General features: G+C 32.7%; 6 non-coding genes across 6 annotated transcripts; 1 reads left to right on the forward strand and 5 right to left on the reverse strand.

Annotated features, from left to right (window-relative positions):
- Nucleotides 1–7,582: 7,582 nt before the first annotated feature.
- On the reverse strand, nt 7,583–7,668 carry Trnay-gua (transfer RNA tyrosine (anticodon GUA)). The gene is given in 2 exon segments: nt 7,583–7,618; nt 7,632–7,668. It is a non-coding gene; the product is annotated as a tRNA-Tyr (tRNA).
- A 2,316-nt stretch (nt 7,669–9,984) lies between these two features.
- Trnay-gua (transfer RNA tyrosine (anticodon GUA)) lies at nt 9,985–10,070 on the reverse strand. The gene is given in 2 exon segments: nt 9,985–10,020; nt 10,034–10,070. It is a non-coding gene; the product is annotated as a tRNA-Tyr (tRNA).
- Nucleotides 10,071–12,077: 2,007 nt separating this feature from the next.
- On the reverse strand, nt 12,078–12,163 carry Trnay-gua (transfer RNA tyrosine (anticodon GUA)). Its single transcript is given in 2 exon segments — nt 12,078–12,113; nt 12,127–12,163. It is a non-coding gene; the product is annotated as a tRNA-Tyr (tRNA).
- Nucleotides 12,164–15,078: 2,915 nt separating this feature from the next.
- Nucleotides 15,079–15,164, forward strand: Trnay-gua (transfer RNA tyrosine (anticodon GUA)). Its single transcript is given in 2 exon segments — nt 15,079–15,115; nt 15,129–15,164. It is a non-coding gene; the product is annotated as a tRNA-Tyr (tRNA).
- A 598-nt stretch (nt 15,165–15,762) lies between these two features.
- Nucleotides 15,763–15,848, reverse strand: Trnay-gua (transfer RNA tyrosine (anticodon GUA)). The gene is given in 2 exon segments: nt 15,763–15,798; nt 15,812–15,848. It is a non-coding gene; the product is annotated as a tRNA-Tyr (tRNA).
- A 5,912-nt stretch (nt 15,849–21,760) lies between these two features.
- Trnay-gua (transfer RNA tyrosine (anticodon GUA)) lies at nt 21,761–21,846 on the reverse strand. The gene is given in 2 exon segments: nt 21,761–21,796; nt 21,810–21,846. It is a non-coding gene; the product is annotated as a tRNA-Tyr (tRNA).
- Between the last annotated feature and the right edge of the window lie 59 nt (nt 21,847–21,905).

Raw genomic sequence — 21,905 nt, forward strand, 5'->3', positions numbered from 1 at the left:
TCGGGACCCATAGGTTTAGTCATCATCTGTCGTCAAACTTTTCCTGCCATCCTGAAAAAAGTATAAACGTAAAAAGTTTATTGCTTCAAATGCTTATTGACTGTCATATTTATTTCCATCTAGCTACAATGTCAAGGTCACAAGTAGAGGTCGAGGTACTTTTCAAATTAGGTCACTAGGTCCAGTCTCCTGTAAGACATATTCTTTTACCCCTGTTTGTATGCTTGTCCATCTGTCTGTCTATCTTTGTGTCGGTCGGTCCGATCAAGTCCAGGCCAGGCCAGAATCAGGTTTTGTATGTTTGCATAAAATTCAAACACATCTCTCAAAGGAGTAAGAAGAATTGTCATTAACAAATTATAACTGACAAGTCACAAGTTACAAGTTGTAAGTCACAAGTTATAAAAGTCACATGTGGTTAGTGGTTAGTTACAAGCTATAAGTCACAAGTTTCAAGTTGAAACTCAAATGAATCTTTTGAAAACTAAAATTCTTTGTAAAAAAACGAATTTTAAGTTACAAATTTTCAGTTATGAGTTTAAGTATTAAGTTCAGTTCTTACTTTGATTATTTAATGATTATATAATCTAAGTTTTAAGTAAAGTTTACAATTTTTACATAAATTATTTTTGTTCATTGAATTTTATCAGTTAATTTTATTATAATCTACGTTTTAAGTACTTTTCATGATTTGTTATAGATTGCGTTTGTTTAATTTTAATGTGGTGGCAGTGGTACAAGTACAGAAATTGCCCTATCTGTGTGTCTGAACATCTTTCCTATAAAGGATCTATGTGAGTGTAACCTTTATTTAACTATTGCTAATTTCAGTAAACTACAAGATTTCTTCACAGTTATAGATATTCATGTAACTAAGCTTTGGCTGTGTAGTTTTGTCTTCAAACTTACACACTGCACACAACATATTTAAAACAAAATCTATTTTACATGTAGTAACATAAGCTTATTCTATGCACCGCAATTTAATTTGTTATCGTTAGTGTTTGTCATTGTTTGTATGTAGTTTAATAATAATTATTTTATGTTGATAGTGATATTAAGTAAATATCAACAAAACCTTAGTAAAGAGGAGAGACAATGGTTTATGTCCTTATTTTTGAAAGTGGAGAGGTGTAGTTGTATGGGTCCTTGTAAGATCCAATAAAACAAGGGCTGTTTGAAAAGTATTGTAAATTGACCTTTTTCTGGAAAACTAAAAGAGATGTTATAAAAAGTTTAATTGCATTTGCTAATCATATATCTTCGTGCTTTACAACCATATAATATTGCGAAAATCAATGCACGATGCATAGCAGCAATTCATATTAGTAGTGGGTATGGTTTATTTAATGGGCAAAAAAATCGAATGGTTCTCTTCAAGATTTTAGAAAGAGAAAAAATACGTAGTTTTAAACAGAAAGAACATTCTTTAATGTGAAAAACAAACCTTTATAATATCTTTATTTGTTTTCAGAAAAAGGTCATACATGTGGCAATAATTTTCCTTGCTTTGTTTATGAGTTCATTCTATAGTTAAAAAAATTAATCAAATGGTTTCAGAAATAAATGTGATATCTTTGAGGTCTTTTTCTTTGCAACCAAAAACACCTTTGCATGTACCTCATTGAGGAAGTTGCATGCCAATGTGACACATACTTCTGCCCATGATACTGTGCCAACATGAAACAAAAATGCACCACAATTTGACAACTGGCCTCTGGGGCCTAAGCAATTTAAAGAGGGACCTGGGCGTGCAACACATCGTCTATTTCTAGTGGAAAATTTGGCTAGGCTATTTGAATATTCCATCATCATTTTCTCCGGAAACAAAATGTTTTACAAAAATGTGACATTTGACCTTCAAGTGTGAGATTAACCTTGAAGCGAGGAATCTGAGTGATACCCAAGACATCTGGTAGAATTGAACATTTTGCCAGGTTTTATGAAAATCCAATCATCAGTGAATGACTTATGTTCGAGAAACAATACATTACACCACAATTTGACCTTTGACCTCTAAGTGTGACATTGACCCATTGACCTTGGACCTTCAAACGTTTTATGTAAATGCACCCTCAAGAGTTCTATCTACCACATCCATTATCCTGTTTAATGGTCAAAAGGTCAAGGTAACTATGACCAACAAGGGCAAAGATTTTAAATGGTAATATAATCTAAGTGCTTTGACCTAAAGCATTCAAACTTTCTAATATATATACACACTTTGGTTCGGTACTGTGACATTGACCTTTGCCACTGTTACTTTAAAATATGTGTTGAAGGCAGTACTTACCATGTTGCATCATCATATGCTGTTTAAAGGTTATTGATGTTTTCTGTTTGAAAATATTATTAATTTACAATTTAAAGAGACTCCTATACATTGTACTTTTGTTAATGAGTAGCAGGCACGAATGAACTTTGTTCAAGACAATACATTTATAATTAAACTTGTCAGTTAACCTAAAGTCATCGTCATGTTGTTGATATATGTTGTTTGGATTGTGGTTTGTCTGTCAAATAAGTCTGACACATAGATAGATGGATTCCAAATTATATATTTTTAAACAGATTACACCAACAATCTTACAACAGCATACATGGGTATGCCATGGTAATTAACCATATCTGCAATTCGCAAAACACAATCTCATTGACTGTTTCAGTTTTGAGATTCTTGAGATTAATCCAAATACACCAAGCTCATTATTGTCAATGAGTTCATTACTTCCTGATGAGTCGTCTTTACATTATGATTAACCCAAAGCCGTTGCCACAAAGAGCTATAACCCAGCGTTTGTCCACAAGTGTTCAGCTCTCGGTGAATGGTATCAATAACTGTTGCAATTGGAGGGTAGGGTTGTAATCCCCGACGTTTAAGATTAAACTTCTTTAGGATTCTATATAATTGCCGCATTGACAACAAAATTCCGTGTCTATTTAATAAAAATCCTAGAATATCGGTGTATTTGAAACCAAGTTTGAAATATTCAATAATAAGTTCGGACCTCTGATTCAAAGTTTTCTTTGGCAAATAGGTTGGTACAACACATATCACCACATCAAAAAGTACCACAATCATTAATATTGTGAGCCAAATCTTCATTTTTATTTCTGCTCATCTATATCAGTATCTGTCAGTATCTCTAAAATAAATAAAAATAGTGTGAACTGTCAGGATAATAAGTGCAAATAACAACAATATATCTGGTACTATATGTTCTAGCATAGTGTAAAGAAAAAACTAACATGATTTGTCCATGATTTGCTGTTTGTTTCAATCCTTAACTCGCTTGTCAAGGGTATGCTTTGGATAATACATAACAGAATTTATTCAAGTCTGATAGTGCAGAAAGGTTGGAGCTTACAGACACTCTCTAGAATCTCTTATAGGAACGTCAGCAATGGTTGTTTAGTCTCTTGCCCAGTGATACATCAGCTAGCACACACCTAGCAGGATTTAAACATAGAATGCCATCAAATCCTCCAATCATAAGTCAAATGTGTGAACCACTCTGTCAGTCTGCTACCCTGATCCTTGCTTTTGGGCGACACTATGCGCTAGCTAGCAAATTGATTAATGTGAATATATATTAAAAAAATCTATCAACCCTTGAATGTATCAGATACTATCTTAATATACAGAATATTAACAGCTTTCATAACTGTCATTAAAACAATTTTTAAGAGAATCTACACGTGATAGAGGTTTGTATAACACTTACATTTTGAATAAGACACATCAACTGTCGACAATACGAGATGCTCAGCAGCCTTTAAGTCGCAGTTAACACAGATGATAAAATGTGATTTTAGAAGAGACTGTGTAATAAAACACCTCAATTAAATGAGAAATTTGTTCTAGATTATAAAGCGTTTTTGTCAGCCATATTTCATTCTAAAACGCGCCGAATTATGTCAGACAGGTCAGTCACAAATCAGAACTTTCAAGTCAAAAGTCACAAATCAAAAGTCATAAGTCAAAAGTCACAAGTCGCAAGTCATAAGACATAAGTTAAAAGGGCAGGTTTATGCTTCCATAGATATATGAATTCATAAGTCTGTACGATGACATACCTACTTGACAGTTATGATTTGTTCAGCTAGGTTTGATGTACAATTTTGGAATGGACTTATTATCAGTTATTAAATTTTGATATGGTCGACAGCATAAAGCAAACACCTCTGATAGAAAAAGAGTCTTGCAAAACTTTGTTATATGAAATACGATTAAAAAGAGATGTTGACTGTCATGGAATTTGGAAATGTAATGATACATTATGGAAAACATTACCCCCGTGGTTCTTGTGTTCTTGTTTCACAGGAAACTTATTCAAACAAAACTAGGTGAAAGTTTACAATTTTGATGTCATATAGAAGTTAAATTTGATTGATTTATTTTATTCTTGCGAATAAAAATATCTAATGTCTTTACTTGATATGTAAAAGTTGCGGTTTTGGGGATAAGTGATTGCAATAGAACCTTCCATGAACAGGCTCAATCAAACCGAGCCTGCAACATTTCAATCTTGCCGTGTATGGCTTTCTTTAGGAATTCTGTTTTTCTCTATTTTAGTGACAACCATGAACAGACCAGATCTTCTTCAAAATTAATACACCCAACATGTAACAATATTTCTAGGACTGAAATTGTGAGCATCACTTGAAATTCACTATTGTTTTAGTCATATTTTAGCCTGAGCTGTGATACATATATAACAATCTTTCCTTTTATATGAACATGCAAACTTTCTTTAAAGATTACAAGAATAAAATGCAAATAATTTTACTATTATCATGCTCAGACATATAGCTTTTAAAGTTAAAGTTATTTTCTCAATGGTTATAATGTAACGTCCTAAAAATATGTCCTTGATAACTCTCATATTTCAAGCATTTTATTATACAGAATAATACAATGTTCATCATTGAGATGAAGGACAAGACAACAGTTCTTACAAAACAATAATTACCTCCTGATGTAAGTTAGAAAACTCTATAAAGGGCAATGGAAATAAATACATGTAACTGAAAATTGCAAACCCGGTTAAATTAAGTCTGTTCATGACAAATAATGTAAGTGCAATATTTTTACCATTATTTCGCATACATTATTTTTGGATTCAAGTTATATAACCTCTCATGGGATCACATATCAGTTTGCTGAATTACAAAATGATTATCTCCCGTTTTGGTCTTTTTATCATTTAATGTTATCATTGATTAAATTGATGGCCGTTACAATGGTCCTGTGTGGCTAGGTAAAGTTTGGGCTGCCTTTAGTTGATGTCATTTTACCTTGGTGATCTTAGTTAAATCGCCCTTGTGGCTGAAGATTGGCCTTTAAGTGTTGAGGCATCAGAATTGCAGTCGCAGCTTATCCCTGCGTGATCTTAAGAGGCGACTAAATGGGTTCAAATAACTAGAGTCCTTGTATCTTTTAGCTTCAGCAGGTGAGGTGGTTTTAACCCTTGGTACTGCTTTAAGTTTGTAACACACGTGGGTAGCCAAAATCATATTTCCTGTTTCGGCACCATATGACCTCAATTGTGTTGATGCTCTGAAAAAAAACACACAAATAAAACAAACTTTGTTTAATACTTTTTTTATTTATTAATGTATCAAACTTTATGTATTAATTTAGATAACCAATAAAAAGGAATGGATCAGCCGTTTAAAGAATATAAATATGAGAAAGGAATGCTCAGGAATCAGATACAATCCTGTAAGTAATCCTGCATACTTTTTTAATTTAGTCAGCTGACTATGTTGTTTAATAAAAGTTTATTCTAAAAAGTCTATTTTCAAAATTTTACAAAAGTACCACGACAGTCAACACTACTCTGCAATAAGATTTCATATAACAAGAGATGCGAGACATTAACTGTTATGTGTTTTCGCTTATTGCTGGCGATACAATCCTAGAATATGATAAACAAGATCAACAAGGAAAGGCGGCATTCAATGAGCACAACCCCCACCCGACCCAGCAACAATAGTCAGAGGCAAGGAGCCCAGGAGGACCCCAAACAAAAACAGGACAGGGCACAAGGCAGAGCATGGGCAGACTAACAACTAAAATCATAAATAATAAGTAACTGATAAGGAACTAAAAGAAATCAAATAAATGCTTGAATAATAGGCCCATAAAGTCAAAGGGCACAGGGGAAAGGGACATGATACCCGGGGAAGGGCGGGTGGGGGGGTCAATAAAATAAATAAAAACTAGGGGTAAAGGGGAAGATACTTACCGTAGACGAGAAAACATCAAGGGACACAAAAGTGTCACCAAAACAGTATGAAACAACATAGACATGCATCTGAGGAACACAGAGGAGCACCGTCTTAGAACGGTCAGCAGCACAAGTACTGCTTGGGAGTTTAAACCGATTAATGGTGCACCAAACCTCACTCTAAGCCCCACCATGTTTCTATAAACGAGACAGTGTAAATAAAATGAATCCCCGCCAAGTGAAATTCTAAGAGTTGTCATGGTTACAAAAGGTCAAATAAGTAAAACATCGAAATGCTCATGTAGAAACATACAAAAGAAACCCCAATGACCATAACAAAAGTACTCAATGTCTTAAAGGAAGACAGAGCAACAAGAAGATCACATACAAGGGCCCGACGACGCAAATGAGAAGACGAACATTAAGGCAATTTAGTCCCAAAGGGCTTTAAGAACTGTCTATCATAGAGTCTCCCACTTGGTCCGTCAGATGTAATCAAAAGAGGAAAGCGCAGCGTCTAACTGCAAATGGGTTGAACACTTAGCATGCGGCATGTCTTAAAATAGTAGGGTCATAACCCAAATTACAATGACCCAAGATCTTACGAAGTTTGTAAACAACATCCCCGTTAAAATCAGGCTGGCTAATCCCTTGTCGCAGAAGTGTTTTTAGATCACTATTGAATTTAGAAAATAAATCAAAGTAACGGTTGTAAAATTTTGTAAAATATTTACGTAATTTATAATAGCGGTAGCCCTGTTTGAGTAGCTTACCGGTAATGAAACTCGTTAAAAATCGCTATAAATGGTACATCAAAACTAGCTGAACAAACATGACCTGTCGTTTATATCAAACTTGCAGACTTATTCAGAACACATATATATTAATTACCCAAACCATATTTAAGACAAATCGTCTTTCTGGTAACTGTTTCCCCGGTATCAACTGATTGAATCTCTTTAATGCCTAAAATATGACATGTCATAAAACATGATGAACAAGATCGAGAAGTTTCTCAGCACTTAACAGTTCTACATAAAAGATTTTCCAGAGATCTTTATAGACGTAATCAGAAAACATATAATATGGAACATATACTTGACATGCAAGGGTAAAAACCGGTGTTAGAGAGCAGGGTGGTTATATTGTTTTACCAGTGAAACTAATGTATAGACTCGATTAGTCTGAGCCTGCAATTGTCTTTTTCAGAACATATTACTTAATTACTTGTATTGAACACATTTACTAAAAAAAGAGACGATAACTTAATAAAACCTAATTTTTGAGCGTTTATAACGCTTTAAATGCACACTTATATTTTAATGTAGAACGAAACAATAAAATAAGAGTCCCGCGAACAGGATTCGAACCAGTGACCTAAGGATGACAGAATTACCACTACAGTCCTCCGCTCTACCAACTGAGCTATCACGGGGCAGACGAAGTATTCTATTTTTGTTTTTTCTATATTTGTATCAGAAGAAAATGTATCGTTGACAATTCATCAAACTGTCATTAACATACTCGTTATGAATAAATTAATTATTTTCACTCTTGTTACAATTATATGATTACCAGTTATACTACAAATGATGTTATTTGTACAATAAATGCTTATATTAATAAATTTGATCATATTATGTTGATTCCTTTATACATTTATTTTGTAAGTAGTTGACAATAACAAGTTGATTTTGTACGTTTGATTTTTTGTTTTTGATTTTTTAAATTTTATTTTCTTATAGTTTTCATGTTTAAACAAATATACACCAGACAATGTTTTGTTGAATTGTATTTAAAGCTTGTACTAGGGGAAGTGAGCTTCTTTACGGTCAAGTCAATGAACAGGCTCAGTCAATAAAAGAAAAAAATAGAGAAAAACAGTATCCCGAAAGAAACCCCAACACAGCAAATTTCATAAAGTTGCAGGCTCAATTTGATTTAGCCTGTTCATGAACGGTAGTGATAAATGCAAGGTACCGTCTACGCCCTGCCTGCGACAATCTCTAATTTTGGCGTTCAGATTTTCTGGCATTCTTAAAATTTTGAAATATCCACAGATGTGTTGATAAAACCTTCACTGTGACATTTAAAGTGAAATAATGTTTGTTTTTTCCCCAAATGAGAAAACAATTAAAATTAAAGAAAATGGCATTTGGAAAGGGAAACCTTCTTATTACAGACAGATGATAAAAGACAAATTTAAAGGCAAGCAAAACAATCTAACAACCTACCCAACAAAGAAGTAAAAATGTATTTGACTGAAATAAAAGTATCAGATTACAACAAGAGTGCAGTGCTGAAATACTGCCTATCTCTGAAGAATCGGACACATAACATCTCTGATCTGTGAACTGGAACGTAGAGAAAACCGGAATCCCTAAAGAACGCCCAAAAAGACAACATTGGAGATTTAACGCTATTGTAATTAAAATAGTAACCTAAAGGTAGCCTAACACATTAAATATGACAATGCTGCAGGTTCAATTTGATTGAGTCTGCTGGTGGATGGCAGTGACAAATACAAGCTAAGAATTACGCTTAAGCAGAATGAAACACCTTTGCCAGTCCTAGCAATGAAACTTTTCAATTCTAAATAATTTGTCAATGACGAAGAATTTAGCATTCTTCGTGCATACATTACAGATACATATCTTATCATCTGATATGGAGATGAATTTACCAAGAAACAATCTGTCTTAAGTATGTTTGGGCTATTAAGATATATGAACTCGTAATAAGTCCGAACGCTGACATAAATGACAGTTATGATTTGTTCAGCTAGATTTGATGTACCATTTGGAATGGATTTATTACCAGTTCTGTGATATGATCGACAACATTAAGCGAAAACTTTTGAAAGAAAAAGTCTTGCAAAATCTTGTTATACATAAATTGATTGCAAAGAGATGATAACTGTCACGGTATAAGGAACCAATGCCGTTATTTTTTCTGGCGTATTTCTACTGCTCGTGTTTGAACTTTCTAGAGGAAATACATTTACATTCAAACTGAACTGAAAGCAAAAAATACTCTTTTAATCTTAATAATAAGATAGTTTTTTTTTGTGTTTCTTAAAAAGAAAATATTCTTGAAGTGTAATCATGACTTTGTCACGTGGTAGATACAGTAGTTGTCGTCTTGGAGGTCATGAAATGTCATTTGTATAGTTTTCATCAGATACTTATTATTATATACATTTCTGTTACAAAGCAAACGCAGAATATTACAGTATAATTAAGAAAAAAATGGTGTAATGGTTTTAATGCCTTTGCAGGACTTTAATGAATCTTTGATAATAGTTTTGGTATTCTAAAGATTTAGTTGTGATGCTTATGTTTCACTGCATGCAGACTTTGTGAAGTTGTTGTTTTTTAACAACAACAACAACAACATTTGTTTAGCAATTAAGCATTACAATGCTTTTAGCCATAATATACAATTGACATAAGGTGAATTTTTTTTCACAAACATTGATTGCTACATTTAAAGTCATTCGTTTGTAAACATTAATGGCAAAGATAGTTCATAGATGGTACAGATGGTGCAAGCTGCCGTCCACATCCCTAACACCAGCTTAAACAGCATTCAACATGATAAAATTTTGAATATGGAAACGTGTCCAGTGTTTCACGGTTGACATTAAGCCTATAATGTAACACATAAGTGCAGTTCCTTAAAAAGCGGGATATGGTTCCGAAGTAATGAATGTGCCAGCTCACATGAATTAAAGACAATTACAAAAAGAAAATCCCGCGAACCGGATTCGAACCAGTGACCTAAGGATGACGGTATAACCACTACAGTCCTCCGCTCTACCAACTGAGCTATCACGGGATTGACATTCTGTACGGTAGCTATATATACTTTATATACAGACTGACATTTATATTAGGAATTAATTATAACATTTTCTTTCTTGGTACAATGAATAGATACTTAAATACTTTATATAAATACACATATTTGAAAAGGAAGACAAAATGTACTAGAAATTAACAAGTGATTTTGGTGCGCAGCTTATTTGCTACTGTCAGAAATTTTGTTCATCGTATTGTAACGTACTTTTGCCACAGTGTCAGGATAGCTGTTTCAAAAATACGCCACAATTTCTACTGTATAAACATATAATGCTAACTTAGCATCAATAATATACAAAACCTGTAAGTAAAGTCTATTCTTTAAGATTTCAGAAAGTAATACAACGCTTTCATCAAGTTTCAATTCTTTGGTTTAATACTGTATACATCAGTTCTGTATACATAAACTGCATATATATATACTAACATTTAATATATCTTATCATCAATATACAGAAGTAGGTTTCAGCATCATTTCATACAGCGATATGTTGAGTGATTTGAGGATTTCCTGAAATATAAGTTGACAACGCTTTTATCAAGTTTGGATTCTTTGGTTTAATATTCATGTAATTTAGGATTAAAAGTTATAACATGAAGTACGTCAGCTCTCATTCAAAGAAAGTTGTTTATTAAAAGTTTAATACATATACCAATGTGATTTAGGATCTTTTCTTAATAGAAACTTAAAATTCAGTTTTGATGCTTTCTGCTCAATTTTAAAGTATCGCGCCTGAGCAACTTTAGTTGGCGTTGTTGTTCCAAAATGAGGACTGTTGCTCTATTTATAACCTTTGAGCCGTTTAGGAATTTGGGAAAGGATTCCTGACCAATCAGATTGCACCTAGGATTTATCTAAGCCAATCAGAATCGGTTAGGAATTCCCATCATAAAATGAGTAAACAGCTCAACAGATCATAATTACAAAATACAAAGTAACCATTTAAAGTTATAAGTAATCATTATGTTGAGAAATAACACTTATACTATTAAATGCATTTCAATTAAATACTTTTGGTAATTTGGCAGGATTATTACAATTTAAAGAGAATAAGGGTGATTCCACAATCTAACTTTACTATGCGAATGACCGAACAAAAAGTGCGCTCTTGTTTTACAAAAATAAACTATTATAGTAAATCTCTTGAACAATTTGAGAAGCAAACATTGTAACCACATAATACAAAATACATGTTACACAATAAAGTCAAATATGCTTTATTTCAAAACGAACTACAGATATCGGTACGCATGTACCTAAAACAAAGATGGCAGCCTCCATGAACATTTTGGGAAAGTTTTAGGAATTATTATTTTGACAAAAATAAATTGATTAGAGCATGTTTCGCAAACAGTTACTGATTATAACATCTAAACATAATGGATACTATAAAAATGTGGAGTTACCGACATGTTAATCCAGGAATTAAAAAATAATCCTGCTTCCTAAAATGTCAACAATCTAACATAATAATCGAAGAAAGGTAACATTCAGTTTACAAAGTTAATTATTAGAATGCTGAAAACAATACAATAACTTTACTGTCCTTTTTTGAATAGGAATATTGTGTATATATCACTTAAATGCTAAAAGTGTCAATAAGTAATTATTTAATAAATGAATAATGATTCTAAAAATAGAATATTTCAGAAACAATAACAAGCTTACATGTCTTACAATATTTTATCATTTCATTTTTACAAATGATAATATTGGCTGTTTTGTCAGTAACACATGCATCTTTATTTAACATTTATACTCATTGTAAAGAGTAGGTCACTGTATAGAGTAGGGACGTCGATTGTTCTGAATTGTGAGTACTTGCAGTATATTTTTATAATTTCCAAACCATTTGTTCCTAAAGCCGATATTGAAAAATTATATCATTGTAATGTTTGCTTAAAACAGACTGTTTCTAAAGCGGCGTATGATTCCCAACTAAAAGACTTGCCAGTTCACATGAATTAAAGACAAAAACGAAAGTCCCGCGAACCGGATTCGAACCAGTGACCTAAGGATGACAGAGTTACCACTACAGTCCTCCGCTCTACCAACTGAGCTATCACGGGATCGCCTATGAATACATTCATTATTTTTAGTAGATTCATATCATGGGAAAATATCCCATTAACCGATTCATCAAAATGACAATTTTATTATCAATAAAACACATCATTTTACTCTGTGTTACTATTTTTAGATTTTTACGGTAGTCTTTGTTTAAACCTACAATGAAATGAAAGACAAAGTGTATCATATACTTCAACTTGCTTTAAAAGGGCTCACAAATCATTTTGAAACAGGTAAATTTCATTATATTATTGACAAGCTCTTGTATATTTGTTTAATGTATTGGTCATTAAATAGACAAAAGATATGCGATACAACACATATCTTAGCCATTAAGAAATAAGATTAAACTGTTATATAAAACAGAAATATGGAAATATGTCTATTAATTCATTTTTTTTAAATTTCATTTCTCAAAGGACTCAGTCGGTGCTAGAGGGCATGGACGTAGTTTGCCTCAATCAAACCGAATGAAATAGAATTCCTAAAGAACGTCCAAAACGGCAAAATTGAAAATAATGCAGACACGGCATGTTTGAATCTGTTCATAGAAGGTTCTGGAAAGTGCAAACTACCGTCCACCCCTTGTCACCGGTTTGTTTTGTACTGCTATGACTTTATGTTGAGTCTCTTTCTGAAGATAAACCACAAGATTTTATAGTGGCATTTAATAACACTTCCCGATACCTTGATGTTATTTTGTTTAATTTAGTTAATTCTTATTTTGATCAAATAGTGTCTAATATCTATCCAAATGAACTTCAACTGAATGAAACGAATTCTTGAAATTTTAGTACATCATTTTTGGATCTTCATATTACTGTCAACAACAATACTATTCACACGAAAATCTATGCTAAGAGAGATGACTTTGATTTTGGTAAAGTAAATTTTCCACATTTAGATGGCCATGCAGCATCTTACTGGGTATATGTATTTCTGTTAGCAAGATTCGCTAGAGCTTGTAGAAACGTTAACGATTTTAACGAGCGGAACATTTTCATTACAAACAAGGCTACCGCTTTCATAAATTACGGAAATCATTTACAAAATTTTATAATCGTAATTTCCATTTAATTTAAAATTCAATAGTGATTTAAAAACATTTCTGCGACCCAGTGTTTTATAAGTATTTGATTTACAAACTTCGTAAGATCTTGGGTCATTGTATTTTTTCTTCTGTCTTTTTACTAAAACTAATTAACGTTTTATCAAAAGAGGTTATGGCCCTTCAATTTTAAAACATACCGCATGCAAAGTGTCCAATCATTTAACAGTTGGACAGTTCGCGTTCCTCTTTTGATTACATCTGACGAACTAAGTGGAAATTGCTACATCAAAACTGGCTGAACAAATTATAATTTTGTCAATCTACACCATCTTGTAGATTTATCATTTACTACGCAAACCACATATAAGGCAATATTTCATTTTCTTAATGTCTTCCGTATAAAATGAATTGACTTGTCATATTATATTCAAAACTTCTTCAACATCAGCAAGTTCTTCAGAATATATCAAGTTCTAAATAAAGATCTACCAGCGATCTTTGACCTGACTGGATTAAAAAAACGAACAAAAAAAAAACAAATCTTTGCAGATGTATTATATGAAACTATTATACAAATGAATTGTTATAAGATTTACGATACTAAAAACATGTGACCGAAGATATTTGTTTTCTCAAATTTATATGTTTTTTACGTTTGTTATGTCTGGCACTTCCACTTCCATTTTAAGTCAGTCATTAGTAACTATTCTCAGGAAACTAGAGTAATGTTGTAATATAACTTGTAGTCCAACACATTTGCACTATACTTCTATGATCATTTGTTTTGTAGTTTGTTGTAATTATATTTTAGATGAATTATATAGTTGCAGTAGAATATTATTAAACTAGCGAAGATCAACAAGGAAAGTCGACATTTATTGACCGCAGCAAGCCCCCAACGAAATACAGCAATTCAGGACTACCGACAAGAAACCCAGAAGGACATCGGACAAAAACAGGAAAGGGAACAAGAGCTAAGCAGAGTAAGTTTTATATCATTATATTATTCTAACATAGGTACATGAAATATAACTGAATTCCAAAACTGTCATTCTCACTATATGGAAGGTATTATTCGGCCGTAGGGTATTTGTTTTCACCTTGACTTCCGGTATATTTACAGGTATGTGGCGGGTAGTGTCGTTATGAAAAAGTATGAGAATATGAACTTCACGATTTCAACTTCGTGAACGTCAAAACATATATTCGTGAAGTTGAATTCATGAAGTTGAAATCGTGAATTCGTGAAATTGAAACCGTGAATTCGTGAAGTTGAAATCGTGAATTCGGGAAAATTCACGGTTTTAACTTCATGAATTCACGATTTCAACTTCATGAATTCATGAAGTTAAAACCGTGAATTCATGAATACATTTAAGGTTGGGTATTCATGAAGTTGAAATGTCCCCCATCGGTCTTTAAAAGGTTTCTTAACGTACTGATTTGTGTCTGTTTCAATGTCGAACACATCTATGGTTATATTCAGTTATATCAAACACAATAGTATTAATAGTTTAGGGAAATTTGAGAAACCAAAAGAAAAATTGTTTGGTGCAAGCCTGTTAAAGAATTTAAACAAAAAGAAATCTAATTTGACATTTTTAAAGATGAAATTATAAAGTACTGCTAAGATTGACGAGATGATTTGGAAAGGCAAATAACTCGAGCATCAAATGTACACTACATGTACTTGTAATTTATTACATGATTTGTCTTTCCCTTTCTCAAAAATATGACAATCACGTACAAAACCGATTAATTTATTCATTATGTAAATGGAAGAGTGGTTAATTAGGTAACGTTTCATTTTGCCTTCGATATAGTATAAATATGTAACAAAAAATAACATATGTTATTGTCAATCCCGTGATAGCTCAGTTGGTAGAGCGGAGGACTGTAGTGGTTGTTCTGTCATCCTTAGGTCACTGGTTCGAATCCGGTTCGCGGGACTTTCCTTTTAGAATGTTGTTGTTTTTTTTCCAATGCATGCACACAGAGTTCTGAAATAAAACTGTCATTACAGATATACAAAATGATACACTCAGTTATTTTATTAGTAAATGCAATTAAACCTATACCCTAGCGCCGCCTTTAACAAAATCAGAACTACATACATGTATATAAACATCAATGGAAACAAAGTACAAACGTTATATTATGACACAACATCGAAATATAACAAGTAAATGCACGGACAAAATACGCAAATGATTTGTATTAGAAACACCATGATGTAGGGAAAGACACTGCCAAACTGTGCACAAAAACTAAGTTGTTTACAATGAACAGTTTCTAAATTATTTTTAAAAAGAGACAGACAAAAGTCACCGAATAAATCTTTAAACTTCTGAAACATGTTGATAAAACAAAACTTTTACGATATACTGATGACAATTCAGCTGTTAAAGGTCTCCAACATATTTTTAGATAGAATAAATATATTCTGAAAAAAAGTTTGTCGATATTGAAGAATTTATCTTATAACAAATCATATCTAATCACTTGGTTGCTAAAAAATCTTTATTGAACGCAGTTACAAAAAGAAAGTCCCGCGAACCGGATTCGAACCAGTGACCTAAGGATGACAGAATAACCACTACAGTCCTCCGCTCTACCAACTGAGCTATCACGGGATTGTTAGTATAATATATAGAATTATATAGCTGGTAAATATCACGTTTACTAATAATCAAATTGACATTAACGGTACAATTAGATTTCTCATTTTCCTTTGTGTTAATATTATCATATTTTTAATATAAACGTTTGCAGTATCTAAAAACAAGACAAATTATTTATAAGAAAATTATTTCAATACTTTTACATAGAACTTGTGTTAAATAAGAACTTGGTGATTAAGATATACAAATAAATACTAGGTTGGTAAGATGGTTATGGTTTGTCAAATTATTTATGATCTACATCTATTTATGATAATGCCAAATATTATGACGGTGCTAGGGGTGTTAGACATGTTGCACTTATTAATTCGACAAGTTGTTTTTTCTCACTTACGAGGTTTTTATTCAACTATAACATTAAGTTAATCCTACGCGACTGGACTAAATAAGATTCCCCGAAACTTCTTTTCTAGTTTCAACTTTGAAATAATTCCACATGAACTATGAAGCTTAACACTTTATAGTTTATTGTACAAATAACACCAATACAGACTGTGTATAATTATTTCATTTTTGTCCCAATGTATATTGCAGTTCTAAAAGCAAAGTATATTAATTCGGAAAAAAATATATCGATGTTGGAGACTTTGAATGATTTCATAACATGTTCAAAAGTGAATGTAAAAGTTTCAAAAAAGTTTTGTTTCATTCAGAACCATTAGGCTTAAAAGCCCACGAGGCATAAATATACAAAACTTTATGACGAACAGTTTATACATGTTACAATGATTTTATTATAGCAAATTATCTTATAATCATAATTTGTTACTTTGGAGAAAGTGTTATCTACCTTATTTAACCTTAGTTAACAAAATTTATATATATCGAACTTAATTTCGAACAATCAAAACTATGCAAGAATGTTATAAATAAAGTTACGATTTGTTCGGCTGGTCTTGATGAAATCATTTTGAGGGAATTTATTATTAGGTCTGAGATATGAGCATTTTCATTGTTATCTCTTGTATGTTTTTTCTGTTTTAGTGAATTACTTTATTTATGCACGAATTAGAACTTTTATGTTTTTAGGATTTTGCATATTGAACAGTGATGTTTGTGAAAATGGACAGTAAGTATACTTTGAAATATACCGTTTGTTTTAAACAAATACTTTCTTTCATGGTCTAAGCATTGAACAATTACACATAAGACCCATACAACTACGTTAATTGTTTTCATTTTCCAAATATCTATGACAGTTCTATAAATTTTTTAACATTTTTGAGACCTTATTCTGTTTTATGACATGTTCATATTTGAAGGTATAACAACTATCTAATTATCTGATATACATTTGTACGAGGAAACGTTTAGAGGGAAGGCCGACCTGTCTTCTATATTGTTTGGATAATTAAGATATATGAATTCTTAATAAGTCTGCAAGTTTGATATAAATGACAGTTATGATTTGTTCGGCTTGTCTTGATGAAACCATTTTGAGGGAATTTATTATCAGGTCTGAGATATAATCACAAACATTAAGCGAAATTCTCTGACAGAAAACGTCTTACATTCTCTGTTTATATAAAATTTGATTATACGGAGATGTTGACTGTCACGGAATTTGGTAAAATAATGATACATTAAGGAAAGAAGTCCATTTTATGTCCTATTTTGGTATGTTCATACTAGAATTGCACTTGACTAAACTAATATAGGACAAAGTTTCGCTACATAATTGTTTGCAGAATAACATGTGATGTCTGAGATTTCTTATTTTATTTCGTTAGTCAAATATAATATTATCAGAGACAATGTAAAGTCAATAGATATACATGTAAAGTAGGTTGTTGAAACAGATAAATATACATGTAGTATAGACCTATGATATGAATATCATTGCAGCACGTATTCAATATGATCAACTGATATCATTTCGTTTCATCTGTTTTATTCATTTGTACATTTGCATAAAAACATAAACATGTGTACAATTAATTCTTATTTAGTGTGACTTTTGGATTCAGGGACATTAAGTTTCGAACATTGAACACCGTTTAAGGCGGTGCTAGGGAGCATGAGAAATTTTGCACTTTTACATTATCTCTCATGAACAGACCCAATTTAAACGAGTCTGCAATATTTCCATTGCGTGGATGGAATCTACCATTTTTCAGATTTTTATAGGCCCATCCGGTCCGGGTGTTGAATAATTTATAATTATTTTAATAAAATTAATGTATCTATTGTTTATCATTTTTCAAAAATCAGACCTAATTTTTGGAAAATTTTAGAAATATGAAAATATTCTCAATCAATGTGACGTCTTTTTGTTTTTGTTGTTGTTGTTTTGCTATGTATGACTTCATTTATTGTATTGTCACACTGTTTTACTTCCTGTCTAAATACATAAGCATATTTTTGCATATTGTTAATTGCTATTGGTAATTTTTGTGAATGTTTAAGTCTGGACGAATAATAACTGTCACTTATTTTGTCGACTTTGTCTTACCCAATCCATATTAAGACCATATATTCTTCCGTATGTATAATTGTATCAGTTACTCATAAACTAAATATGATAATAACAACAATAATAATAATGATATTAATAATAAGTATGATCAGTATGATATTACTATATTTTGTTTCATTTTCTTGTAAAATGGATACCTTTACATTCCATCTAAACAGTGGCTCTTTCACGTTTTGGTGATCTGTTTAATAGAGCCCTTGACTATCATCAAATGAGCCGCGTCACAACAAAACCAACATAATGCGTTTGCGACCAGCATGGATAGACCAGCCTTCGCATCCGCGCAGTCTGATAAGGATCCATGCTGTTCGCTATCAGTTTCTTTACTTGTTATATGGTCTATAAGCGAACAGCATGGATCCTGATCAGACTGCGCGGATGCGCAGGCTGGTCTGGATCCATGCTGGTCGCAAACGCATTATGTTGGTTTTGTCGTGACGCGGCTCAAATTAGTGCATGAGAAGATACTACATATTGATACGCTATTTTGTTACTTTTTTAGCATTTTTATTGCTTTTTAAAATGTCATTTGTTTATATTAACAAAGAAAGTTATTAATCATACGCATTACAGTATTTCTTCGGTAAAAATGCGTTGCCGTATTCTTTATAAACATGTTTATATTACTTTACATAAATACTTTTATCTCACTTAATAAAAATAAAGTCCCGCGAACCGGATTCGAACCAGTGACCTAAGGATTACAGTATTACCACTACAGTCCTCCGCTCTACCATTTGAGCTAAGGCCCACGGATGGACAACGCCAATAAAATAACTATTCGTAGCATATATAATGAAATTATATCGGTGGTAAATTCAAATTGATATTTAGAATAGAATAAGATTAATCGTTTTCCTATTTGTTGCTATTATTAAATAGATATTCATATCTTGAATAATAGAAACAAGAAGTTGAACTATTTACCGATACAAGTTTTATTCATGTCATTTAACCAGTTGAAGTTCGACTAATGAACTACAACGAAGTACGGATTTTACAAATAAAGAACTACATGTAATATCAACAAGTTTAATTTTTGGCCGGGTTGCACTGGTGCAAACCCCGGTTATAGCATGGTGAATGTTGGGCGGCGGGCGGGGAAAAACTTTCGTAACCGTTTTCTCAGCAACTACTTACCACAGCCTTTTGATATTTGGTATACAGCATCAATTCATGGTCCCATACTGTGGTATTCGATTTCAGGTCTGTCGCTCATCTACTTCCTGTTTGCTGACCTACTTAAATTTTCAGCATTAATGGTCAATAGTAGGAAATTTTCGTAACAGTTTTCTCAGCAACTACGTATCACAGCCTTTTGATATTTGGTATACAGCATCAACACATGGTCCCATACTGTGGGATTTGATTTCAGGTCTGTCGCTCATCCACTTCCTGTTTATCCACTTAGTTAAATTAGTTAGATTTTTCGACATTAATGGTCAATGGTAGGAAATTTTCGTAACAGTTTTCTCAGCAACTACTTATCACAGCCTCTTGATATTTGGCATACAGCATTGACACATGGTCCCATACTGTGGGATTCGATTTCAGGTCTGTCGCTCATCCACTTCCTGTTAATCCAATAAGTTGAATTAGTTAGATTTTTCGACATTAATGGTCAATGGTAGGAAATTTTCGTAACAGTTTTCTCAGCAACTACGTATCACAGCCTTTTGATATTTGGTATACAGCATCAACACATGGTCCCATACTGTGGGATTTGATTTCAGGTCTGTCGCTCATCCACTTCCTGTTTATCCACTTAGTTAAATTAGTTAGATTTTTCAACATTAATGGTCAATGGTAGGAAATTTTCGTAACAGTTTTCTCAGCAACTACTTATCACAGCCTCTTGATATTTAGCATACAGCATTGACACATGGTCCCATACCGTGGGATTTGATTTCAGGTCTGTTGCTCGTCCACTTCCTGTTTATCCACTTAGTTAAATTAGTTTGATTTTTCGACATTAATGGTCAATGGTAGGAAATTTTCGTAACAGTTTTCTCAGCAACTACTTATCACAGCCTCTTGATATTTAGCATACAGCATTGACACATGGTCCCATACCGTGGGATTCGATTTCAGGTCTGTCGCTCATCCACTTCCTGTTAATCCACTTAGTTGAATTAGTTAGATTTTTCGACATTAATGGTCAATGGTAGGAAATTTTCGTAACAGTTTTCTCAGCAACTACGTGTCACAGCCTTTTGATATTTGGTATACAGCATCAACACATGGTCCCATAATGTGGGATTCGATTTCAGGTCTGTCGCTCATCCACTTCCTGTTTATCCACTTAGTTAAATTAGTTAGATTTTTCGACATTAATGGTCAATGGTAGGAAATTTTCGTAACAGTTTTCTCAGCAACTACTTATCACAGCCTCTTGATATTTAGCATACAGCATTGACACATGGTCCCATATCGTGGGATTTGATTTCAGGTCTGTTGCTCGTCCACTTCCTGTTTATCCACTTAGTTAAATTAGTTAGATTTTTCGACATTAATGGTCAATGGTAGGAAATTTTCGTAACAGTTTTCTCAGCAACTACTTATCACAGCCTCTTGATATTTAGCATACAGCATTGACACATGGTCCCATACCGTGGGATTTGATTTCAGGTCTGTCGCTCATCCACTTCCTGTTTATCCACTTAGTTAAATTAGTTAGATTTTTCGTCATTAATGGTCAATGGTAGGAAATTTTCGTAACAGTTTTCTCAGCAACTACTTATCACAGCCTCTTGATATTTGGCATACAGCATCAACACATGGTCCCATACTGTGGGATTTGATTTCAGGTCTGTCGCTCATCCACTTCCTGTTTATTTCTTAGTTAAATTAGTTAGATTTTTCGACATTAATGGTCAATGGTAGGAAATTTTCGTAACATTTTTCTCAGAAACTACTAATCACAGCCTCTTGATATTTGGCATACAGCATTGACACATGGTCCCATACTGTGGGATTCGATTTTAGGTGTGTAGCTCATCCATTTCCTGTATACCCTACTGAATTAAATTTTCGACATTAATGGGTCAATGGAAAATTTTTTTCGTAACATCACAGCCTCATGATATTTGGTGTACAAATGCAACCCGGCCTTTTCTGTCTTTGACCCATTTTTTTTTCTATATTTTGTTTCGTTTCAATTGACTTTTACGCATTTTTTTATTTCAATGTAAAAAGAAACACTAAGACATATAATAACAAAAGGGTTGAAAATAAAATAAGTTAAAGTTTAGAAAAAATTTCAACTCTCGTGTCATTAATTGTTTCTTTTTCATCATTGGCTTATAAATACATCTATAAAGTCATTTATATTTGCGGGAAATGCTCTTCAAAATGAAATATGTTTAAAAACAGTGTTACAAAAAGAAAGTCCCGCGAACCGGATTCGAACCAGTGACCTAAGGATGACAGAATTACCACTACAGTCCTCCGCTCTACCAACTGAGCTATCACGGGATTGACAACGACTATTGACTATTTGTAGAAGATAGTATAAAATTACATTTGTTTACCGA

Source organism: Ruditapes philippinarum, unplaced genomic scaffold (genome assembly GCF_026571515.1).
Source record: "Ruditapes philippinarum isolate M1 unplaced genomic scaffold, ASM2657151v2 ctg414_1_1_1_1, whole genome shotgun sequence".
Taxonomy (NCBI): domain Eukaryota; kingdom Metazoa; phylum Mollusca; class Bivalvia; order Venerida; family Veneridae; genus Ruditapes; species Ruditapes philippinarum.